General features: G+C 53.1%; 5 non-coding genes and 2 pseudogenes across 5 annotated transcripts; all 7 read left to right on the top strand.

The window, feature by feature from the left end:
• Positions 1-314: 314 nt before the first annotated feature.
• On the top strand, positions 315-505 carry LOC148647899 (U2 spliceosomal RNA). Its single transcript, XR_015927446.1, has one exon. It is a non-coding gene; the product is annotated as a U2 spliceosomal RNA (small nuclear RNA).
• Positions 506-1,352: 847 nt separating this feature from the next.
• On the top strand, positions 1,353-1,543 carry LOC148647898 (U2 spliceosomal RNA). Its single transcript, XR_015927445.1, has one exon. It is a non-coding gene; the product is annotated as a U2 spliceosomal RNA (small nuclear RNA).
• Positions 1,544-7,963: 6,420 nt separating this feature from the next.
• On the top strand, positions 7,964-8,158 carry LOC148647897 (U2 spliceosomal RNA). The gene has a single exon (XR_015927137.1). It is a non-coding gene; the product is annotated as a U2 spliceosomal RNA (small nuclear RNA).
• Positions 8,159-9,005: 847 nt separating this feature from the next.
• On the top strand, positions 9,006-9,196 carry LOC148647896 (U2 spliceosomal RNA). The gene has a single exon (XR_015927444.1). It is a non-coding gene; the product is annotated as a U2 spliceosomal RNA (small nuclear RNA).
• An 847-nt stretch (positions 9,197-10,043) lies between these two features.
• On the top strand, positions 10,044-10,234 carry LOC148647895 (U2 spliceosomal RNA). Its single transcript, XR_015927443.1, has one exon. It is a non-coding gene; the product is annotated as a U2 spliceosomal RNA (small nuclear RNA).
• A 6,168-nt stretch (positions 10,235-16,402) lies between these two features.
• On the top strand, positions 16,403-16,606 carry LOC148647894 (U2 spliceosomal RNA; annotated as a pseudogene).
• Positions 16,607-22,883: 6,277 nt separating this feature from the next.
• LOC148647893 (U2 spliceosomal RNA) lies at positions 22,884-23,085 on the top strand (annotated as a pseudogene).
• Positions 23,086-23,549: the final 464 nt, after the last annotated feature.

Below are 23,549 nucleotides of genomic sequence, written 5' to 3'. Positions count from 1 at the left end.
CGGCTTTGGCTTGCAGCCGGTTGGGCGCAGCTGCTGCCGGTGGGAGGGGCCTAAGCTAAGGAGGCCGGGCGGCTGGCGCCCCCTGCGGCTGCGGTCGTTGTCGGGCCGTTGACAGAAGATCAAAGAGCAGGGCCCCCGCCCGGGACTGGCAGGAAGGCAGGCGGGCAGGCAAGAGAGAGGGGGAGCAGAGTCCCGCGGCAGGCCTCTGGCTGCAGGGAGGCCGGCAGCTGCGCGGGTCCCGGGCTCCAGAGGAGTCGGCCTGCGCCACTGTGCGCCAGCGGAACGCCCGCGCGTCGGTCCGCGCCTTTGTGGGCATCGCTTCTCGGCCTTTTGGCTAAGATCAAGTGTAGTATCTGTTCTTATCAGTTTAATATCTGATACGTCCCCCATCGGGGGACCACATATTAAACGGATTTTTGGAACAGGGAGCTGGATCAGGAGCTTGCTCCGTCCTCTCCACGCATCGGCCCGGTATTGCAGCGCCTCCGGGAGCGGTGCACCACCTTCTCTCAGCGGTGAAAAGACAGACGTAGGTAGCTAGGTAGCTAGCTAGCTAGCGAGCGAGCGAGCAAGCAAGCGAAGTGGACTGGAGCTCCTTCTTCTCGGGTCTCGTCCCTCGTCCCCCATCTGTGTGTCTCTGTGTTCTGTCTCTCTCTCGCCCTCTCGGTTCCCGTGCTCCCTCTGTGCGCTTTCCCGCGTCTCGACTCTCTGGGCAAGCAGGCCGGCCCCCTTTTCGGCTCCCGTGCGTTTTCCCTCCAAAAAACTTAGGTTTTTCAGCCTTTTCCCAGGGAGGCAGGCGTGGCTTGCTTGCTTGCTTGCTTGCTTGCTTGCTTGCTTGCGTGCGTGTCCGTCCCCGTCCCTGCAGGCGGGCCCCTTTCGACAGCTGGGCGTTTTCCCTCCAAAAAACTTAGTATATCCACCTTTTCTTTCTTTTTTTTCGGCAGGCAGGCAGGCAGGCGTGTGTGCGCGCGCGTCCCCGTCCCTCCCTCCCTCCCGAGAGAGAGCTGCCCCTTGCCTCTGCCCGCAGGTGCTGGCGCTCGGCTTTGGCTTGCAGCCGGTTGGGCGCAGCTGCTGCCGGTGGGAGGGGCCTAAGCTAAGGAGGCCGGGCGGCTGGCGCCCCCTGCGGCTGCGGTCGTTGTCGGGCCGTTGACAGAAGATCAAAGAGCAGGGCCCCCGCCCGGGACTGGCAGGAAGGCAGGCGGGCAGGCAAGAGAGAGGGGGAGCAGAGTCCCGCGGCAGGCCTCTGGCTGCAGGGAGGCCGGCAGCTGCGCGGGTCCCGGGCTCCAGAGGAGTCGGCCTGCGCCACTGTGCGCCAGCGGAACGCCCGCGCGTCGGTCCGCGCCTTTGTGGGCATCGCTTCTCGGCCTTTTGGCTAAGATCAAGTGTAGTATCTGTTCTTATCAGTTTAATATCTGATACGTCCCCCATCGGGGGACCACATATTAAACGGATTTTTGGAACAGGGAGCTGGATCAGGAGCTTGCTCCGTCCTCTCCACGCATCGGCCCGGTATTGCAGCGCCTCCGGGAGCGGTGCACCACCTTCTCTCAGCGGTGAAAAGACAGACGTAGGTAGCTAGGTAGCTAGCTAGCTAGCGAGCGAGCGAGCAAGCAAGCGAAGTGGACTGGAGCTCCTTCTTCTCGGGTCTCGTCCCTCGTCCCCCATCTGTGTGTCTCTGTGTTCTGTCTCTCTCTCGCCCTCTCGGTTCCCGTGCTCCCTCTGTGCGCTTTCCCGCGTCTCGACTCTCTGGGCAAGCAGGCCGGCCCCCTTTTCGGCTCCCGTGCGTTTTCCCTCCAAAAAACTTAGGTTTTTCAGCCTTTTCCCAGGGAGGCAGGCGTGGCTTGCTTGCTTGCTTGCTTGCTTGCTTGCTTGCTTGCGTGCGTGTCCGTCCCCGTCCCTGCAGGCGGGCCCCTTTCGACAGCTGGGCGTTTTCCCTCCAAAAAACTTAGTATATCCACCTTTTCTTTCTTTTTTTTCGGCAGGCAGGCAGGCAGGCGTGTGTGCGCGCGCGTCCCCGTCCCTCCCTCCCTCCCGAGAGAGAGCTGCCCCTTGCCTCTGCCCGCAGGTGCTGGCGCTCGGCTTTGGCTTGCAGCCGGTTGGGCGCAGCTGCTGCCGGTGGGAGGGGCCTAAGCTAAGGAGGCCGGGCGGCTGGCGCCCCCTGCGGCTGCGGTCGTTGTCGGGCCGTTGACAGAAGATCAAAGAGCAGGGCCCCCGCCCGGGACTGGCAGGAAGGCAGGCGGGCAGGCAAGAGAGAGGGGGAGCAGAGTCCCGCGGCAGGCCTCTGGCTGCAGGGAGGCCGGCAGCTGCGCGGGTCCCGGGCTCCAGAGGAGTCGGCCTGCGCCACTGTGCGCCAGCGGAACGCCCGCGCGTCGGTCCGCGCCTTTGTGGGCATCGCTTCTCGGCCTTTTGGCCAAGATCTAAAGATACGTGGCATGACCGCGGTCTGAGGACTTGACAAAAGGCGAAGACAACGAAGGCGAAGAGGAGAAGGAGAAGACAGCGGACAACGGAACCAGACCAGACGGGCGGAACCTTACCATCAGAAGACCGAAGCAGAAGTCCACCAAGGTCACCACGGGTAGTCGCCCTGGGTTGAGCCCAGGGGGCGAAGTGGGGCCTCCAAGATGACAGCGGTCGAAGGTGGTGAGTGGGCCCGCGGTTCGGCGGCTGTGCACCCTCTGTCCCGTGAGGGGCAGATGCGGTGCACAGTGCGTTTTGTTGTGAAGGAGGCAGAGAAGAAGAAGGAATGGATGAACCGTGAGCGGTTTGAAAGAGTAGTCCTGATGAAGGCTCTAGGGATTAAATTGAAGGACATTGATTGTCTACAAGATTTCCCAGTCAGAGGGATATACGACCTGTCGCTTGCATCGGATGAACTTTGTGAGAAAGCCTGGGAAAAGGTGTGTGAAGGAAGAGATGTGGAACCGCTTAATGATTTCTTGATAGAGCCTTTGTTTGCCAGGGAGCTCAGGACTCTGACAATTCACCTATTTAATCATCGGGTCCCAGAAAGAGACGTAATCACCTTTTTATCCAGATTTGTGGACGTGCAGGGAGAAGGTCAAAAAGATTTAGATGTCCTCAGAGTGTGGACCGGTAAAAGAAGATACACGGTGCGGCTAAAACCTAAGCCATCTGAGGGTGAGGGAGTGGTACATCCCCCGGCTTATTTCACGATTGGGCCTAATAGAGGCTACCTCTTCTATCCAGGCCAACCGGTGACGTGCAAGAAGTGTTTCCAGAGGGGTCATGTAGCGGCGAACTGTCCTGGCGGTGTGTGTAGAAAGTGTAAGGCCACAACTCACGAAACTAAGGACTGTACTAAGGTCTTAACGTGCGACCTGTGTGGGGCAGAAGGCCATGTGTACAGGGTTTGTCCGATGAAGAGTCGAAGTTTTGCAGATGTGGTGCGGACTTCGGCAGAGGGCCCGAGGAGAGAGGAGAGCAGACCACAGCAGAAGACCGCGACCACCCAGAGGACACAAGCAGACGCAAGAGAAGAAAGAGACGACAGACCAGAGGAGATGCCAAAGGCGACCAAGGTACCTGAAGAGGCGCGTCCGGGGACCTCGTCGTGGGCGGAAGTGATGGACAGGGCAGAGTCGGAGTCGCCGGAGTGGGTTACCCAGCCTAGCAGGGCTGCAAAGAGGAAGTCGGCGGCAGAGAAGAGAAGAATGAGGTCCGACGAGTGCGTGTTCGAGACTGTGGCTAATCGTTTTCAGGTCCTAGCTGTTGAGGAGGACTCGGGGAACAGTGACGTCGAGGCAGAGAAGGGAGAAGACGGAGAGAGAGGACAGAGAATGCCGAGACGGAAAAAGGCGATTGCTGTAAAGAGGGCGAGGGGGGAGTGTAAGAAAGGGGGTAGGAAGGAGGTAGGGGTGGAGGGGGGTGTAGAGGGAGAGGGAGAGGGAGGTAGGGAGGGGGGGAGTAGGGAGGAAGGGGAACAGAGGGAGAGGGGTGGAGAGCAGGGTGAGGAGGCTGACCCCTTGGAGGCCTCTGCTGAGGTCAGTACCCTCGACGACCCCATACCCCCGGGCCAGGGCGATATAGTGGTGGAACAGGAGGATTTCGTTTCAGAGACCTCAGAACAGTCGGGGAAAGACGGCGGTATCCACCTCCTGACCTCCGATGATCCTGGGGTAAGTCCATCATCCCTGGGGGAGGGGTCCCCGCAGGTTATGAGTGTGGGTGGGAATCTCCTCAGTCCTCTTGGAATAGAGAGTGCTTTTAGTTTGGGAGACGGGTTGCAGCTGCAGACTCCCTTTGACCCAACATGAGTCGTACCGTATGTACTATTAACGCCAGAGGGCTTAAAAATCATAGTAAGCGGATTGGCGTCTTCAAATGGTTAGAAGCGCGCCATTTCGGCTTTTGTTTCTTGCAGGAAGTACACTTAGGCACAAAAGGTGATATTGTCACCTTTAAGAGAGACTGGGTAAAAGGGGAGTCCTGGTGGAGTGTAGGGGGAGTGCACTCATCCGGAATCGGGATCCTATGTGGAACCCCGAATTTCTCTGTAAGCGAAGTTAACTGCATAGTCCCAGGAAGGCTAATGATTGTAGATGGGGCATGGGAAAGATTGCAGGTACGTTTAATAGCTGTCTACGGGCCTGCCGAAAGGCGGCTCCAGGGGGCGTTTTTGAAGGACCTTGAGCCACATCTGTACACCAATAGAGTGGTGGTGATGGGAGGGGATTTTAATATTGATGTATGTGATGCGAGTGGTGTGAGTGTGAGTGATCTTAAAGAATTAATATCACGGTTTCACCTAAAAGATGGTCACAAGGACTATAGTCAGGGACAGAGAATGCACACATGGAGTAATGGAAGGGGTGTCTTCAGAAGACTTGATTATATCTTCACCACCCTACGTGGGTTGACACAGGCGGCAACGGTTACTCCGGTATGGTTTTCAGATCATCTGTTGCTGTCGGTTGATTTGATACCAGATGGTATGGACCCTAAATCAAACTACTGGAAACTGAACACGAAAGTGTTATTGGAAGCCGATTATCAGAGTTTGATAGTTGCGCTTTTGGATCGGTTCCAGTTACAGAGGGGGCGGTACCAGACAGCGGTGCTGTGGTGGGAAGCCTGTAAAAGGGCGATCTCCAAGGCTTCTATCTCATACTGTAGCCAAAAGAAGGTAGCAGAGAGAGGAGAGCTTGTGAGATTGCAGCAGGAACTAGAAGAGCAGTATGTGGTTTCCAACCAGGGTGGTGCTTTCGACATGACAAAAGTTTCTGAGCTTAAACTCAGACTGAAAGAACTTTGGGTAGAGAGAGCTAAGGATTTTTTGTTTAGGTTGAAGGGTAACCTGATTGAGGGGGAGGAGAGGTGCTCAGCCCAGTTTTTTGGCTCGGTCAGAGCCAGACAGAAGAGGACTCTCTTCGAGGGTCTGAGGAGAGAAGATGGGTCCAGGGTCAGAGACATAGAAGGCATGGTGAGGTGTGCAACTAATTTTTACAAGGTTTTATTTTCAGAGAAACCAGTGGATGAGAGTTTGTGGGATGAGTGGTTGATTGGGTTTGACAGGAAGATTGATGGTATGGAAGGTGTGGGTGAGGCCCTAACAATGACTGAGATTGGAGAAGCCATTGGTGGCCTGCGTAGAGGTACCACCCCGGGGATGGACGGACTCCCGACGGAATTTTATGTAACCTTCCGAGAAAGGTTACTACCGGTGTTGTTGGAGGTTTATAACGAAGTCCTGAGGGAGGGTGAACTCGGCAGAACGATGAGGACAGGTATTATGTCTCTGGTGTTTAAGAAAGGAGACAAGGAAGATCTGGAGAACTGGAGGCCGATCCAATTACTCTGTTCCGATTATAAGATCTTGGCCAGAGTATTGGGGAGACGGCTGAGGAAGGTGATGCCGGACCTGATAAGTAAAGACCAAACCTGCAGTGTGGAGGGTAGAAACGTAAAGTGGAACCTGCAGTTGATCAGGGACGTCATTGAATGGGTGGAGGACAGGAACCTTGAGATGATGCTTGTGAGCCTAGACCAAAATAAGGCCTTTGACCGGGTGCATCACTCATTCCTTTGGGAGGTGATGAGAAGAGTGGGGCTGGATGAGGGCCTCATCAGATGGATCAAGGTTTTGTATAATAATGTCATCTCAAGGGTATGCATCAACGGTATGCTTGGCATGGGCATTCCGGTCAGGTGTGGGGTGAGACAGGGATGCCCTCTGTCCCCCTTATTATATGTGCTGTACATAGAACCCTTTCTGCATCGGATTCGTGGGGATCCTCGAGTGGAAGGGGTGGTGGTTCCTGGGAGTGGAGGAGAACAGGCGAAAATAGCAGCCTATGCAGACGATATTTCTCTGTTTCTTAGCACTGACAGAAGTCTTCACCAAGTACTACAGATAGCAGATAGTATGACCAAAGGGACAGGTGCTTTTTTGAACAAAGCAAAGTGTACGGTTAAATACTTCGGTAGATGGAAGGAAAGACAAGATGTGACGGGCGGTCTTACCTTGGTGACGGGACCGGTTAAAATTCTGGGAGTTCTTTTTCATACGCAGGACTCCGCCAGGATCAACTGGGACCTGAGGCTGGGGAAGGTAAATCAAAAGATCGGTATGTGGTTGAATAGGTCGCTGACGTACACAGGGAAAGTACTAGTCCTAAAGGTAGACATACTGCCATTGCTGCTTCATTTGGCTTGTGTGTTCCCTCTGCCTGCTCGGCTGCGTCGAAACCTGGTGAGGGCGGTCTTCCACTTCGTTTGGAGTGGGGGGCATGAGTACATCAAGAGAGCGGATATGTGCAGGCCAGTGGAGGAGGGTGGTAGGTCGGTTCCAGACTTCCCGTTGAAACTAGACACAATATTTGTCGCAAATTTGTGTAAAACACTATACGAAGATCCGGATCACCTTTGTGTATGTTTTATCCGTTTGTGGTTTGCGAATACGATGAAGCACCTGGTAGTCTGGACGAATACAACGCCGAAGGCGCAAAAATTGCCCTGGCATTATAGACATGCGGTGGTGTGGTTACAGAAGCACCCAGGGTTCAGAAAGGGCTTGGGGGCTACGGACCACAAACAGATGTATAGGACTATCATGGAGAAGGGGGAACCTGCAGTGGTGGGGGTGTCGGAGGAGGAGTGGCGGCAGATCCAGCCGGTGGGTCTAGAAAACAGACTCAAGGACCTAAACTGGCGGGCTCTCTGGAACAGGTTGCCGGTGAGGGACACGCTCTACAGGCATGGGTTGTCCAGACAGGATAAGTGCCCGCAGCCTGGCTGTTCTGAGGTCGAAACCCTGCTTCACGTTTTCTGGGGCTGTGTTTTCGCCCAAAGGGTGTGGGGTCACAGTGCTGAATTATTACAGAAAGTCGCTGTTGATTTTGTTTTAAGCAGTCGGGTGGTGTTTCGGGGAGTAAAGGGGGTGAGAAAATGGAATAATGAATTTGTGTTATGGTATATAATTAGTTTGGTTAAATTTTATATATGGGTAGCGAGGAGGGAGGTGGTGGAGCATGGCAGTTGTGTTTCAGCCTTATCTGTATTTAGCAAAGGCAAAAATGAAGTTACTAGACGTGTTCGGTGGGACATCTTACGGTGGGGTTTTGCTGCGGCCAAAGAAAGATGGAAGGGATTAATTTCTTTGGGGTGTTAAATTGATTTCTGTATATGGGTTTGTTTTATAATAATATAAGGAATGTTGGGGATGGAGGAGGGATCTTTTTTGCATACAGGGCGGGATTATGGTAATGTAACGGTTTTGTGTTTATGGTTCTGATGTCTGTTTCTTTTGTGATTCTATTTTCGAAATGAACCAATATGAATACTGTTGTACTAACATTTTCATGACCGTTTGATTTGTGTTTCGGATTGTTGAGTGTAATAGTATAAGGGTTGTTGTTAGTGTTACAGAGGGAGGCTGGTTTAGGGTATGTTTGAATGTTGGGGAAGGGTGTGGTTGTCTTACTGTGCTGTGTTGAAGTTTGTTATGTTTGTAATAAAAAACATAAAAAAAAAAAAAAAAAAAAAATCTGTTCTTATCAGTTTAATATCTGATACGTCCCCCATCGGGGGACCACATATTAAACGGATTTTTGGAACAGGGAGCTGGATCAGGAGCTTGCTCCGTCCTCTCCACGCATCGGCCCGGTATTGCAGCGCCTCCGGGAGCGGTGCACCACCTTCTCTCAGCGGTGAAAAGACAGACGTAGGTAGCTAGGTAGCTAGCTAGCTAGCGAGCGAGCGAGCAAGCAAGCGAAGTGGACTGGAGCTCCTTCTTCTCGGGTCTCGTCCCTCGTCCCCCATCTGTGTGTCTCTGTGTTCTGTCTCTCTCTCGCCCTCTCGGTTCCCGTGCTCCCTCTGTGCGCTTTCCCGCGTCTCGACTCTCTGGGCAAGCAGGCCGGCCCCCTTTTCGGCTCCCGTGCGTTTTCCCTCCAAAAAACTTAGGTTTTTCAGCCTTTTCCCAGGGAGGCAGGCGTGGCTTGCTTGCTTGCTTGCTTGCTTGCTTGCTTGCTTGCGTGCGTGTCCGTCCCCGTCCCTGCAGGCGGGCCCCTTTCGACAGCTGGGCGTTTTCCCTCCAAAAAACTTAGTATATCCACCTTTTCTTTCTTTTTTTTCGGCAGGCAGGCAGGCAGGCGTGTGTGCGCGCGCGTCCCCGTCCCTCCCTCCCTCCCGAGAGAGAGCTGCCCCTTGCCTCTGCCCGCAGGTGCTGGCGCTCGGCTTTGGCTTGCAGCCGGTTGGGCGCAGCTGCTGCCGGTGGGAGGGGCCTAAGCTAAGGAGGCCGGGCGGCTGGCGCCCCCTGCGGCTGCGGTCGTTGTCGGGCCGTTGACAGAAGATCAAAGAGCAGGGCCCCCGCCCGGGACTGGCAGGAAGGCAGGCGGGCAGGCAAGAGAGAGGGGGAGCAGAGTCCCGCGGCAGGCCTCTGGCTGCAGGGAGGCCGGCAGCTGCGCGGGTCCCGGGCTCCAGAGGAGTCGGCCTGCGCCACTGTGCGCCAGCGGAACGCCCGCGCGTCGGTCCGCGCCTTTGTGGGCATCGCTTCTCGGCCTTTTGGCTAAGATCAAGTGTAGTATCTGTTCTTATCAGTTTAATATCTGATACGTCCCCCATCGGGGGACCACATATTAAACGGATTTTTGGAACAGGGAGCTGGATCAGGAGCTTGCTCCGTCCTCTCCACGCATCGGCCCGGTATTGCAGCGCCTCCGGGAGCGGTGCACCACCTTCTCTCAGCGGTGAAAAGACAGACGTAGGTAGCTAGGTAGCTAGCTAGCTAGCGAGCGAGCGAGCAAGCAAGCGAAGTGGACTGGAGCTCCTTCTTCTCGGGTCTCGTCCCTCGTCCCCCATCTGTGTGTCTCTGTGTTCTGTCTCTCTCTCGCCCTCTCGGTTCCCGTGCTCCCTCTGTGCGCTTTCCCGCGTCTCGACTCTCTGGGCAAGCAGGCCGGCCCCCTTTTCGGCTCCCGTGCGTTTTCCCTCCAAAAAACTTAGGTTTTTCAGCCTTTTCCCAGGGAGGCAGGCGTGGCTTGCTTGCTTGCTTGCTTGCTTGCTTGCTTGCTTGCGTGCGTGTCCGTCCCCGTCCCTGCAGGCGGGCCCCTTTCGACAGCTGGGCGTTTTCCCTCCAAAAAACTTAGTATATCCACCTTTTCTTTCTTTTTTTTCGGCAGGCAGGCAGGCAGGCGTGTGTGCGCGCGCGTCCCCGTCCCTCCCTCCCTCCCGAGAGAGAGCTGCCCCTTGCCTCTGCCCGCAGGTGCTGGCGCTCGGCTTTGGCTTGCAGCCGGTTGGGCGCAGCTGCTGCCGGTGGGAGGGGCCTAAGCTAAGGAGGCCGGGCGGCTGGCGCCCCCTGCGGCTGCGGTCGTTGTCGGGCCGTTGACAGAAGATCAAAGAGCAGGGCCCCCGCCCGGGACTGGCAGGAAGGCAGGCGGGCAGGCAAGAGAGAGGGGGAGCAGAGTCCCGCGGCAGGCCTCTGGCTGCAGGGAGGCCGGCAGCTGCGCGGGTCCCGGGCTCCAGAGGAGTCGGCCTGCGCCACTGTGCGCCAGCGGAACGCCCGCGCGTCGGTCCGCGCCTTTGTGGGCATCGCTTCTCGGCCTTTTGGCTAAGATCAAGTGTAGTATCTGTTCTTATCAGTTTAATATCTGATACGTCCCCCATCGGGGGACCACATATTAAACGGATTTTTGGAACAGGGAGCTGGATCAGGAGCTTGCTCCGTCCTCTCCACGCATCGGCCCGGTATTGCAGCGCCTCCGGGAGCGGTGCACCACCTTCTCTCAGCGGTGAAAAGACAGACGTAGGTAGCTAGGTAGCTAGCTAGCTAGCGAGCGAGCGAGCAAGCAAGCGAAGTGGACTGGAGCTCCTTCTTCTCGGGTCTCGTCCCTCGTCCCCCATCTGTGTGTCTCTGTGTTCTGTCTCTCTCTCGCCCTCTCGGTTCCCGTGCTCCCTCTGTGCGCTTTCCCGCGTCTCGACTCTCTGGGCAAGCAGGCCGGCCCCCTTTTCGGCTCCCGTGCGTTTTCCCTCCAAAAAACTTAGGTTTTTCAGCCTTTTCCCAGGGAGGCAGGCGTGGCTTGCTTGCTTGCTTGCTTGCTTGCTTGCTTGCTTGCGTGCGTGTCCGTCCCCGTCCCTGCAGGCGGGCCCCTTTCGACAGCTGGGCGTTTTCCCTCCAAAAAACTTAGTATATCCACCTTTTCTTTCTTTTTTTTCGGCAGGCAGGCAGGCAGGCGTGTGTGCGCGCGCGTCCCCGTCCCTCCCTCCCTCCCGAGAGAGAGCTGCCCCTTGCCTCTGCCCGCAGGTGCTGGCGCTCGGCTTTGGCTTGCAGCCGGTTGGGCGCAGCTGCTGCCGGTGGGAGGGGCCTAAGCTAAGGAGGCCGGGCGGCTGGCGCCCCCTGCGGCTGCGGTCGTTGTCGGGCCGTTGACAGAAGATCAAAGAGCAGGGCCCCCGCCCGGGACTGGCAGGAAGGCAGGCGGGCAGGCAAGAGAGAGGGGGAGCAGAGTCCCGCGGCAGGCCTCTGGCTGCAGGGAGGCCGGCAGCTGCGCGGGTCCCGGGCTCCAGAGGAGTCGGCCTGCGCCACTGTGCGCCAGCGGAACGCCCGCGCGTCGGTCCGCGCCTTTGTGGGCATCGCTTCTCGGCCTTTTGGCCAAGATCAGAAGGCGCGTGGCCTGACCGCGGCTGGACGATTCAAAAGAGACGAGAAGGGCGGCAGAGGAGAGACGGAGGAATACAGACGGAAGGATCCTACGAAGGCGCAGACGACCGGGAAGAAGGCATTGGACCAACACCTGGGGGAACCGGATTCACGAGCCACCACTGGAATCGCTCTGGGTTGAGCCCAGGGGGTGAAGGTGGGGCTCCCAGATGACGGCGGCCGGTGAGTGGGATCCTTTTTTAGCGACCGTGAACCCTCTGTCCCGTGAGGGACAGATGAGGTGCACGGTGCGCTTTATCTTAAAGAAGAAAGAGGATGCGGGAGTATGGATGGTCAGGACACAGTTCGAGAGAAAGATTTTGTTCGATGTGTTGAATATTAAGAAGATCAATATTTTGGGAGTTCAGGATTTTCAGGTGAAGAATATCTATGATGTCACGTTGACTACGAACTACGAATGCCGAAGGGTGTGGGATATGGCTAACGACTTGAAGGAAATTGACCCTCTTGCAAAATTTATTATTGAACCTCTGTTCGCCCGGGAGTTGAGACCAGTAACTGTGCATATGTATAACCCTCATGTGCCCGAGATTGATATAGCCATCTTCCTAAGAAGATACCTTGATATCCAAGGGGAGGGGAAGAAAATCTTGGATGAGGAAGATATATGGACTTTTAAGAGACGGTATATGGCAAGGTTTCGGCCGTGTAAGACCTCCCCTGGGGGGGTGCTACACCCTCCGGCATCCTTTTATATCGGGCCAAATAAGGGGTATTTGAGTTACGCTGGGCAGCCTAAAACCTGTAGGAAGTGTGGCCAGGAAGGACATGTGGTAGCAGACTGCACAGAACAGCTTTGTAGGCGCTGCGGTCAGGTCGGGCACTCGGCAGTGTCCTGCCGTGAGGCCAGGGTGTGCAACCTGTGCGGGGAACAAGGCCACATGTATAGGGCGTGCCCGCAGAAAATTAAGACCTTTGCGTCCGTAGTTGCAGACAAGGGAGAGGAACAAGCCGGACCATCGGTGAGAACAAGGAGGAACGATGAAGAGGGCACTCACCTGAATGAAGATCTTGCCCTCCAGGAGGTTGGCACTGATGCTCTGGCTCAGGTTTTGGACCCGGAGCCCCAGGCGTCCAGATCGGGTAGGCAGGACCTCCTCGCTGGATTACCGGAGATGGGAGCGAATGAGGAACCCGGGGAGAAGGAACCCTCAGAATCCGGCTGGATGAAACCAAAAAGGAGGGGAAAAAAGTCAAAGAAGAGGGAGAGAACCGCCTCGGACGAGGACAACACAGGGGTGGTAGAGAAGAAGTATAAAGAGATTGACATTCCGTCGGAGGAAGAGGCTGGCATGGAAGAGGAAGACTACTCTGATTCAGAGGTACAGTTTCAAAAGGAGGGAGACTATAATCCAGACGAGAGTCGGGAAATGGAGGAAGACCCCAGCATTGAGGGAGAGGCAGTGGGGAGTCCTGCGGAAGAGGAGGACAACGACTCTCCAAAAGACCCAGGCCCGGTAGATGAAGGGGAAGAGGAGGAGAGAGAACCCCCCCAACCCACATCTGAAGCAGGGGGGTCAGTAACCGCCCACGTTTCTGTCGCACGCCCCCAGGACGTAATGCCCGGGGACGTGGCGATTGGCTCTGATCTTCGTCTACAGCCTGAGAGATCCTCCGATTCGGACTCGGATGCCTCACTGGCCCTCAGCGGTGTAACGGCTCAGGAAGAATCTCCCCCGTCCTATTCCCCCGTTACATCTCTCAGTGACGCTATGTCGCCAAATATAGACGTTTTTGAAGAGGCCCTGCATGGCATGATGGGTTTACCGTATTGAAGGCTACTTTCATGAGCGAGAGAGATGGGAACCTCCCCCCCTCCCGAGGCAGAGTGCATTCTCTGCTCCATTAACACTAGGGGTCTTAAAGATAAGATCAAACGTAACGGCGTCTTTGAATTCCTGGCTGAAAGGCGTTTTTCTTTTTGCTTCCTACAAGAAGTCCACCTCGGATCAGAGAGAGACGTGTCCGATTTCAGGAAGGACTGGCGTACTGGGGACTCTTGGTGGAGTGTGGGGGGTGTGCATTCCTCGGGGGTGGGGATCCTTTGCGGGACTCCTAATTTTTCTCCAAGCGAGGTTGTCTCTGTAATTCCAGGGAGGCTGTTGGTAGTGGATGGTGTGTGGGAGTGTATGCGTGTGCGTGTGATTGGAGTGTATGCACCAGCGGATAGGCGCCTTCAGGGGGCCTTCCTGAGAGAGTTAGAGCCCCTCCTCTATACAAATAGAGTGGTACTGATGGGAGGAGATTTTAACATCGATCTCGGTGATGTGAGTGGTTCGGGAGTGAGTGGTCTGCGTGAGATTGCACAACGTTTCAAACTGCATGACTGTTTTGGTGATTTTGGCCCGGCCTCCAAGGCTTATACCTGGAGTAATGGGCGAGGGATATTCCGAAGGCTAGATTATGTATTCACCACCCTAAAAGGGGTGACTCGGGCTAGGCAGGTGGTTCCAGTATGGTTCTCTGACCACCTCTTACTGTCGGCAACTGTGACCTCTGATGGTTTCCGGACAAGACCACAGCACTGGAAGCTGAACACGCAGGTCCTGTCCGAGGAGAAATATCTTACTCGGATAGTTGACCTGCTGTACGGCTTCCAGAGGAAACGGTGGAGGTTTCCTACAGCGGTCCTCTGGTGGGAGGCCTGCAAAAAGGCCATCGCCAAGGCCTCCGTGAGTTACTGTAGGCACAGGAGGTCTGTGGGTAAGGCGGCGCTAGCTAATTTACAAAAAGAGCTAGAAGGCCTATACGTGGCGTTTAATGAGGGAGGTTCCTTCGACGCAGCAAAAGCCACAGAAATCCGGCACGCTTTGAGCGAGACATGGTCCTCGCGAGCCAGAGAGTTTCTGTTCAGGCTCAAGGGTGAGCTTTTGGAAAGCCATGAGAAGTGCTCGTCCCACTTCTTCGGTGCGGTCCGCGCGCGGCAGGCAAGGACCAGCTTCGAGGCGCTGCGTAAGGTGGATGGCTCAGTAACACAGGATGGGCTAGAAATGGAGGAGTGCGCCTCGGAGTTTTACAGGTCCTTGTTTGCAGAAAAACCCGTGGACGCGGGCCGTTGGGAGAAGTGGTTGACGGGTATGGACGGGCGAACCAGGGTTCCTCTGGGCTTGGACGGGGATCTAACGGCCGCGGAGGTGAAGGAGGCCATGGCAGGCCTGCGTCGGGGAACCGCCCCCGGCGTCGACGGCCTGCCCATAGATTTCTATGTTGCCTTTTGGGACACGCTTCAGCCCATGCTCATGGAGGTCTTCCGGGAAATACTGCAAGTCGGAGAGATGGGAACAACAATGAAGGTAGGAGTCTTGTCTCTTATCTTCAAAAAGGGTGATAAGGCAGATCTGGAAAACTGGAGGCCGATCCAGTTACTCTGCACTGATTATAAGATCTTGGCAAGAGTACTGGGTAGGAGGCTGAGGAAGGTGATGCCAGATCTGGTTAGTAAGCACCAGACTTGCAGTGTAGAGGGCCGGAAAATAGCTTGGAATCTCCATCTCATCAGAGACACGGTTGCCTGGGTAGAAGATCGGAACCTAGAGCTCATGCTGGTCAGTCTCGACCAGAGTAAGGCCTTTGATAGGGTTCACCATGCCTTCCTCTGGGAGGTTCTGGCGCGGCTGGGCTTGAGCCATGCCTTCATCAGGTGGATCAAGACACTGTACAATGGTGTGGTATCACGGGTGTGCATCAACGGGAGGTTGGGAGCGGGAGTGCCGGTCGGTTGTGGGGTGAGGCAGGGTTGTCCCCTGTCCCCTCTCCTTTACGTCCTGTACACCGAGCCCCTCCTCCTAGCAATTCACAAGGATCCCCTGATTGAGGGCGTGGTGGTTCCAGGCAGTGGGGGTGAGCAGGTAAAAGTCGCGGCTTATGCTGACGACATCTCACTGTTCCTTACATCCGAAAGGAGTATGTACCGGGTACTTGAGTTGATGGAGGACCTCTCAGCAGGCACCGGGTCCTGTCTAAACAGGGACAAGTGCGCCATCAAGTACTTTGGCAAGTGGAAGGACAGGAGAGACGAGGTCGCGGGCCTCCCCCTGGAGCCGGGTCCATTAAAGATCTTGGGCATCCGATTTCACTCGGGCGATTCCGCGAGATTGAATTGGGAGGACAAGCTTCGGCGGGTAAACCAGAGGTTGGGTATGTGGCAGGATAGGACACTTTCCTATACAGGGAAGGTCCTAGTAATTAAGGTGGACATCCTGCCATTGCTAGTGCATCTGGCCAGGGTGTTTCCCTTACCTGCCAGCATGAGGAGGGATCTCGTTAGAGCAGTCTTCCGGTTCATCTGGGGTGCGGGTTATGAGTACATCGCCCGAGTGCACATGTGTAGACCGGTAGAGGAAGGGGGGAGGGCCGTTCCAGATTTGCCGGCCAAACTGGATACCCTGTTTGTGTCCGGCCTGTGTATGATCCTCCATGAGGACCCTGACCACCTGTGCGTGTGCTACGTAAAGCTGTGGTTATCTGTCATGATGAGGCACCTTGTGGCTTGGTCCAATAGGACGCCTAAGGCCGAAAGGCTGCCCCCGCACTACAGGCACGCCGTAAAGTGGCTGAAAAAGTACCCTGCAGCCAGGGAGGGGCGGGCGTCCTTAGACCACAAGGCCTTATACAGGACAGTGGTCGCAAAGGCCGGCCCGGCAGTGGTCGGGGTTTCGGAAGAAGGCTGGCGGCAAATTCAGCCTGTTGGTCTTGACAACAGGTTAAAAGACCTCAATTGGCTGGCCAGATGGAATCGTATGCCGGTCCGGGAGACATTGCATAGTCACGGTCTTTCGAGACAAAATCGGTGTCCCCGCCCGGAGTGCGCGGAGACCGAAACAGTCATGCATGTTTTCTGGGGGTGCACCTTTTCACAACAGGTATGGAAGAAGAGTGAATGGTTGTTGGAGAGAGTGAGTGCGGATTTTAACTTGACTGGGCAGATAGTATTGAAAGGGGTTCCGGGACCACGTAAGTGGAACTGTGGTTTTCTTTTGTGGCTTCTTATCAGTTTAGTTAAATGGTTTTTGTGGATGTCACGCAAAGAGTTAGTAGAGCACGGGAAGGGGGATTCACCAGACACAATAGTTTGGAAAATTCGGCACGATATTGGGAGAAGGGTTAAGTGGGATATCTCACGGTGGGGTTTCTCTGCAGCAAAGGAACGTTGGAAGGGTCTCTTTTCTTTAGGTTAGTTTCTGTGTGTTGTTGAGGGTTATAGGTAACTGTGTCTGTATGTATTGTGTTTGTATATTTTGTATTTTTGTAATAAAAAAAAAAAAAAAAAAAAAAAAAAAAAAATCTGTTCTTATCAGTTTAATATCTGATACGTCCCCCATCGGGGGACCACATATTAAACGGATTTTTGGAACAGGGAGCTGGATCAGGAGCTTGCTCCGTCCTCTCCACGCATCGGCCCGGTATTGCAGCGCCTCCGGGAGCGGTGCACCACCTTCTCTCAGCGGTGAAAAGACAGACGTAGGTAGCTAGGTAGCTAGCTAGCTAGCGAGCGAGCGAGCAAGCAAGCGAAGTGGACTGGAGCTCCTTCTTCTCGGGTCTCGTCCCTCGTCCCCCATCTGTGTGTCTCTGTGTTCTGTCTCTCTCTCGCCCTCTCGGTTCCCGTGCTCCCTCTGTGCGCTTTCCCGCGTCTCGACTCTCTGGGCAAGCAGGCCGGCCCCCTTTTCGGCTCCCGTGCGTTTTCCCTCCAAAAAACTTAGGTTTTTCAGCCTTTTCCCAGGGAGGCAGGCGTGGCTTGCTTGCTTGCTTGCTTGCTTGCTTGCTTGCTTGCGTGCGTGTCCGTCCCCGTCCCTGCAGGCGGGCCCCTTTCGACAGCTGGGCGTTTTCCCTCCAAAAAACTTAGTATATCCACCTTTTCTTTCTTTTTTTTCGGCAGGCAGGCAGGCAGGCGTGTGTGCGCGCGCGTCCCCGTCCCTCCCTCCCTCCCGAGAGAGAGCTGCCCCTTGCCTCTGCCCGCAGGTGCTGGCGCTCGGCTTTGGCTTGCAGCCGGTTGGGCGCAGCTGCTGCCGGTGGGAGGGGCCTAAGCTAAGGAGGCCGGGCGGCTGGCGCCCCCTGCGGCTGCGGTCGTTGTCGGGCCGTTGACAGAAGATCAAAGAGCAGGGCCCCCGCCCGGGACTGGCAGGAAGGCAGGCGGGCAGGCAAGAGAGAGGGGGAGCAGAGTCCCGCGGCAGGCCTCTGGCTGCAGGGAGGCCGGCAGCTGCGCGGGTCCCGGGCTCCAGAGGAGTCGGCCTGCGCCACTGTGCGCCAGCGGAACGCCCGCGCGTCGGTCCGCGCCTTTGTGGGCATCGCTTCTCGGCCTTTTGGCCAAGATCTGAGGATACGTGGCTTGACCGCGGTCTGACGGCTTGCCAGAAGTACGGGAAGGGCGGCGGCGGCGGCGGAGCGGTGGACGGTTGCTGGGGAGAGGACTTGGAGGGAAGGAGACGCTACCGGTGGAGGAGTCCAGTCTTTGGAGGAACATCAGCGGGGAACACCATCGAGCCACCACTGGAATCGCTCTGGGTTGAGCCCAGGGGGTGAAGGTGGGGCTCCCAGATGACATCTACAACCGGTAGGATGGCGTCGGGGATGGCGACCGGACCTTCATTGTCCCGTGAGGGACAAATGAAGGACACGGTGCGCTTTGTCTTGAAAGAGGAAGGAGATAGAGAAGGTTGGATGGTCAGGAGTGTCTTCGAGAAGGCCATTTTGGGCAAGATCTTGGGCGTGAAGAAGGAGAACGTGTTATGCCTGCAGGATTTTTACTGGAAAGGCACATACGATATTACTCTGCATTCTAGTAATCTTTGCGACGAGTTTTGGGCCAAGACTCAAAGTTTAAAAGATCAGGCACCTCTTGATAAGTTTCATATTGAGCCACTATTTGCAAGAGAATTACGCACTCTGACTGTGCATTTGTTCAACCCTCGTGTGCTTGAGGAGGACATTATGACTTTTTTGAGGCGGTTTGTTGACGTACAGGGGGCAGGCAGGAAGATAATCGACGCCGAAGGATACTGGACAGGGAAAAGATCATATGCAGTGCGCCTGAGGTCTAAACCCGGGGCAGAAGGGGGACTGTTACATCCGCCCGCCTTCTTCTCCATTGGGGCAAACCGTGGTTCCATGTATTATCCCGGTCAACCATTAACGTGTCGGAACTGTGGCGGGCACGGACATTTTCAGACTGAATGCAGAGAAGTAGCATGTAGGAGGTGCGGAAAGATGGGCCACCTGGCGAAGGATTGTAATAGCGCCCTAATGTGTAATCTTTGTGGGGCTACAGGGCATGTATTTAAAGACTGTCCAAAAAGAGCCAGAAGTTTTGCTAATATAGTCAAAGAGAAAAACTTACCTGCCAAGGATACAGGTGGTGGTGCGGCGGAGGCCTGGCGACGGTCTGGGGGACCCCAAGAGGGAGAAAGACCTGTGGGAAAGGAGCAGATGATTAGACCAGCCGTAAGAGCAACGAGAGATGATGACCCATCAACATCCCACGGAGCAGGTGAATCACGCATCCCGGAAGAAAACGGCAGAACAGTGGCTGAAGGACAAGCGGAACAGGAGGGCTGGACAATAATGCAGACTCGGAGGAAAAGATTGACTGGGAGGGGTTTGGGGGGAGTACAATTGTGTCAAGAAAATAGGTACAGTGCTCTTGTAGATCTTGATGAGGGGGAGGGGTGTAGTAATGTTACGAGAAGGTTGCCTGGTGGGGGGGCGGACGAAGGTGAGGGTGTGATGAGTGAGGATGGAGATGGTAGTGAGAGTGATTGTGGTGTGTCTGGTGTTGTGGCTGGGAAAGCTAACAAAGACAGGACCAAAAACATACAAGACAAAGGAAAGGGTAGAAAGAAAAAGAAGGTGTCCCAGAGGCCAAAGATTCCTGAGCCCACAGGGGACGCTCAGAAACGTGAAAGACCAGTCTCTAGTGAGGACAGTGATTTTATTGAAGGGAAAAGAAGCAAGGAGGAGGAGATGGCCTGGCTTATTGATTTCGACTCATCCCTTCAAACTGTTAATGTTCAAGGTGAGGCAGTTGGCGGTTTAGCTAAGGAAGGGGACAAGGGGGAGGAGAAGGGTTTAGAAGGGGATAAGGTTAATGAGGGGGAGGGAGATGAGGGAGGAGGGGAGGGGGAGGAGCTATCCAGATCTTTCGTAGAAGAGACAAGTTTAGAGACACATTCCCTGGAAGGATTAAGTATTTCTTCTTTCATTAATATGAGTCCAATTAGTTCTGTAGAAGGTCAAACTCCAGAACCAGTTTTTGAGGCAGAAGGTTTTGGTGAGGTAGATACCTTAAACAGCCCAAATGGATAATTTATCTGTATGCACCATAAATGTAAGAGGTCTGAGAGGGCACAGCAAGAGGATTGCTGTCTTCGATTTCCTCAAGGGTTTAAAGGCAGATTTTTACTTCTTACAGGAAGCCCATGTGAAAAGTGATGAGGATAGTAAGAGATTTACCAAAGAATGGGGGGAAGGTTTCTCAAAATGGAGCATAGGAGGAGTACACTCCGCAGGAGTGGGTATTCTTATTAGTAATAGTTTTTTTAAACTAACGAATCATTTTGTGGTAAGGCCCGGAAGAATACTTGTAGTAGATGGCCAGTTAGGGAAGGAAAAACTAAGACTAATTAATGTATATGCCCCAGCGCAAAAAAGGTTGAGAAGAGATTTCTTTCAGGAGTTAGAGCCCTGGTTTATGACAAACAAAAGAATTATTTTAGGGGGAGATCTTAATGAAGATTTGGATGGGTGTAAGACGAAAGGAGCCAAGCAGCTCCTCTCTCTTTTTGAAAATTACGACTTGAAAGATAGCGCAAAGCAGATCGACGGTGGAAGAGGGCGTCCCACGTGGAGTAATAGCCAAGGTAAGGAAAAAAGGCTAGATTACATCTTGCTATCTCCATATTTTAAAGTGAGTGCTTTGAAGATCATACCAGCATGTTTCTCGGACCATGATGTGGTTAAAGTAGAGCTGGATGGTGGAAAGATTAGTTTTGGGCCGGGGTTTTGGAAATTAAACACAGAAATTCTGGTGGAAGAGGAGTATAAAAACTTAATAGAGACAAATTGGAAAAAATGGGAAGCCAGGAAATGCTTGTTTGAATCAGCAATAAGATGGTGGGAGAATACAAAAAAGAGGATAAAGAGCATATCAATCCGATATTGCAGGAAAAGGAGGAATAAGGAAAAGGAGGAGTTTGTTAAATTACAACAAAGATTGAATGATTTGTATGAAAGGAAGAATGGTGGCGTGCATGTGGAGAGAGTGGAAATTTTAAAAGCTAAAAACGATTTGAAGTGCTTGTATAAGGAAAAAGCGAAAAGGTTTTTGTTTAAATCAAAGTGTGATGTCTTAGAGATGGGGGAGGGTAACTCCTCAGCCTTATTTAGAGCAATAAGGAAAGACCAAAAGAAGATGAACTTTGATGGTGTACGGGGGAATGATGGGAGTGTCACTGAGGACCCACTGGAGATGGTAAGGGAGGCTACCAGTTATTACAAAGATCTCTTCAAGAAAGACTTAATAGTGGGGAACACTGAAGGGTTTTTAAATAAGCTTCAATTAAGAATAGGAGAAGGAAGTAGAGAGGGTTTAGAAAAGGAATTAACTTTAGAAGAGGTAGAGCAGGCTTTATTTAGCTTGAATAAAAAAAAAGTGCCAGGAATTGATGGACTCCCAAAAGAATTTTACGAGACCTTTTGGCCTTTAATTAAGTATGCTCTCTTTGATGTTTATAAGGAAATTCTTGAAGGGGGACAATTGGGTGTAACCATGAGGACCGGGGTATTGTCCTTGTTGTACAAGAAAGGGGATAAAACTTGCCTTGGAAACTGGAGGCCGGTCCAGTTGTTAACAATGGACTATAAGGTTTTAGCGAAGGTCCTTTGTATGAGACTAAGGAATGTATTAGCTGAGGTTATTAGAGATGACCAGACATGTGGAGTTAAGGGACGAACTTTAATTTGGAATTTGTTCTTGATTAGAGACACTATAAGCTGGGTGGAAAAGAGACACCTACCGCTTATTTTACTAAGTCTGGATCAAGAAAAAGCGTTTGATCGGGTAGATCACAACTTTTTGTGGCAGGTTTTAGAACGGTTTGGGTTTGGAGGGAAGTTTATTGGATGGCTAAGACAATTGTACACAAATGTTGGAACCCGAGTCAATATCAATGGATTTATAGGGGAGTTGATTGCTTTAGAGAAAGGAGTCAGGCAGGGGTGTCCGCTGTCACCTCTGTTATATGTACTGTGTTTAGAACCTCTGTTAGAAGCAATCCGGTCAAATATGGAGATAACAGGGATTACAATTCCTGGTAGCAGGGGTCAACAAGCCAAAGTCGCTGCTTACGCAGACGATTTAGTTTTGCTGTTAGATTCAGACAGAGGGGTACTGAGGGCACTGGAGGTCTGTGATCTTTTTGGGCAAGCATCAGGTTCAAAACTCAACATAAAGAAAAGTAAAATAAAATATTTTGGTATTTGGGAACATAGGACAGAAACTCAAGGAGGGCTAACATTAGAGTCGGGACCTATTAAGGTATTAGGGGTAAGTTTTGACACACAGGGATCGGCGCATTTGAATTGGAGTATAAAACTGAAACTCTTAAAAAGGAAATTAGGTCTGTGGAAAAGTATACATTTGTCTCATATGAGTAAGATTGTAGTTGTTAAGACGGACATTCTTTCGAACCTGATTTTTTTAGCATATGTTTTTCCGTTGCCTCCGACATTCAGAAAAGAGCTGGTTAGAATGGTTTTTAACTTTATTTGGAACAATAAATATGAATATATTAAAAGGGTTGACATGTATAGGCCAGTGGAAGAGGGAGGGAGAGATGTACCTAACATCCCCCTTAAATTGGATGTTTTCTTTGTGACGAGTTTATGCAAAGCATTGCATTTTGAGTTTGCACACAAGAGTCAATATTTTGTAATACTTTGGTTTAATTGGGTCATGCCACATTTGAGAGCTGTGTCAAATTTAACCCCAAAAGCAGAAGATTTACCTTGGCATTATGAACATGCCAGAACATGGCTTAAACAACACCCAGAAGGGAAAGAGATGCCGGAGTGTTTACAGCACAAAGCACTGTATAAGAAAATAAATACAAGATCTGACAGTGCAGTAGTGGGGAAAAAAAGGGAGCACTGGGTGAGGGTTCAACCACAAGGTTTGGAGGGACAGTACAAAGACCTTAACTGGTTGGGGGTCTGGAATCGCCTCCCAGTGAGGGAGGTAATGTACAAAAGAAAGTTAACCAGGACAAAGCATTGTCCATATGTAAACTGTGGGAAGCTCGAAACGATAAGACATGTGTTTTGGGAGTGTATGGTGGCTAGACGAGTGTGGGGGGAGTGTAAATGTATGTTATTAAGCATTTTTTCTAATTTTGTGTTGTCTTATGAGAAAATAATGAATGCCTGGAAGGGAACGGAAAAGAAGATGACAACAGATTGGGTTTTGTGGATGGTTATAAGTGTGATAAAGCATTTTATTTGGAATGCAAGATGTGCCCAGGTTAAAGGGGATGTGAAAAGAAGAGATAGAGAAATCATTTGGGGAGTACGTCATGAACTCAAAAGAAGAATGAAAAGAGACATACTGAGATGGAAATTCCATGCGGCGAAAGACAAATGGAAGGGACTATTTCTGTGTTTTCCTGAGTTAAACACGTCTTGATTGTGGATTTGTGAATGGTATGGCCTGAATTATGAGTCAGTTTTGTATTTTCATAATAAAAAACAAAAAAAAAAAAAAAAAAAAAAAAAAATCTGTTCTTATCAGTTTAATATCTGATACGTCCCCCATCGGGGGACCACATATTAAACGGATTTTTGGAACAGGGAGCTGGATCAGGAGCTTGCTCCGTCCTCTCCACGCATCGGCCCGGTATTGCAGCGCCTCCGGGAGCGGTGCACCACCTTCTCTCAGCGGTGAAAAGACAGACGTAGGTAGCTAGGTAGCTAGCTAGCTAGCGAGCGAGCGAGCAAGCAAGCGAAGTGGACTGGAGCTCCTTCTTCTCGGGTCTCGTCCCTCGTCCCCCATCTGTGTGTCTCTGTGTTCTGTCTCTCTCTCGCCCTCTCGGTTCCCGTGCTCCCTCTGTGCGCTTTCCCGCGTCTCGACTCTCTGGGCAAGCAGGCCGGCCCCCTTTTCGGCTCCCGTGCGTTTTCCCTCCAAAAAACTTAGGTTTTTCAGCCTTTTCCCAGGGAGGCAGGCGTGGCTTGCTTGCTTGCTTGCTTGCTTGCTTGCTTGCTTGCGTGCGTGTCCGTCCCCGTCCCTGCAGGCGGGCCCCTTTCGACAGCTGGGCGTTTTCCCTCCAAAAAACTTAGTATATCCACCTTTTCTTTCTTTTTTTTCGGCAGGCAGGCAGGCAGGCGTGTGTGCGCG

The sequence above is a fragment of the Lepisosteus platostomus genome, chromosome 15 (assembly GCF_059453375.1).
Source record: "Lepisosteus platostomus isolate fLepPlt1 chromosome 15, fLepPlt1.hap1, whole genome shotgun sequence".
In the NCBI taxonomy this organism is placed as follows: domain Eukaryota; kingdom Metazoa; phylum Chordata; class Actinopteri; order Semionotiformes; family Lepisosteidae; genus Lepisosteus; species Lepisosteus platostomus.
Note: the sequence above shows the minus strand (reverse complement) of the source record. Positions and strands in the feature narration are given on the sequence as shown.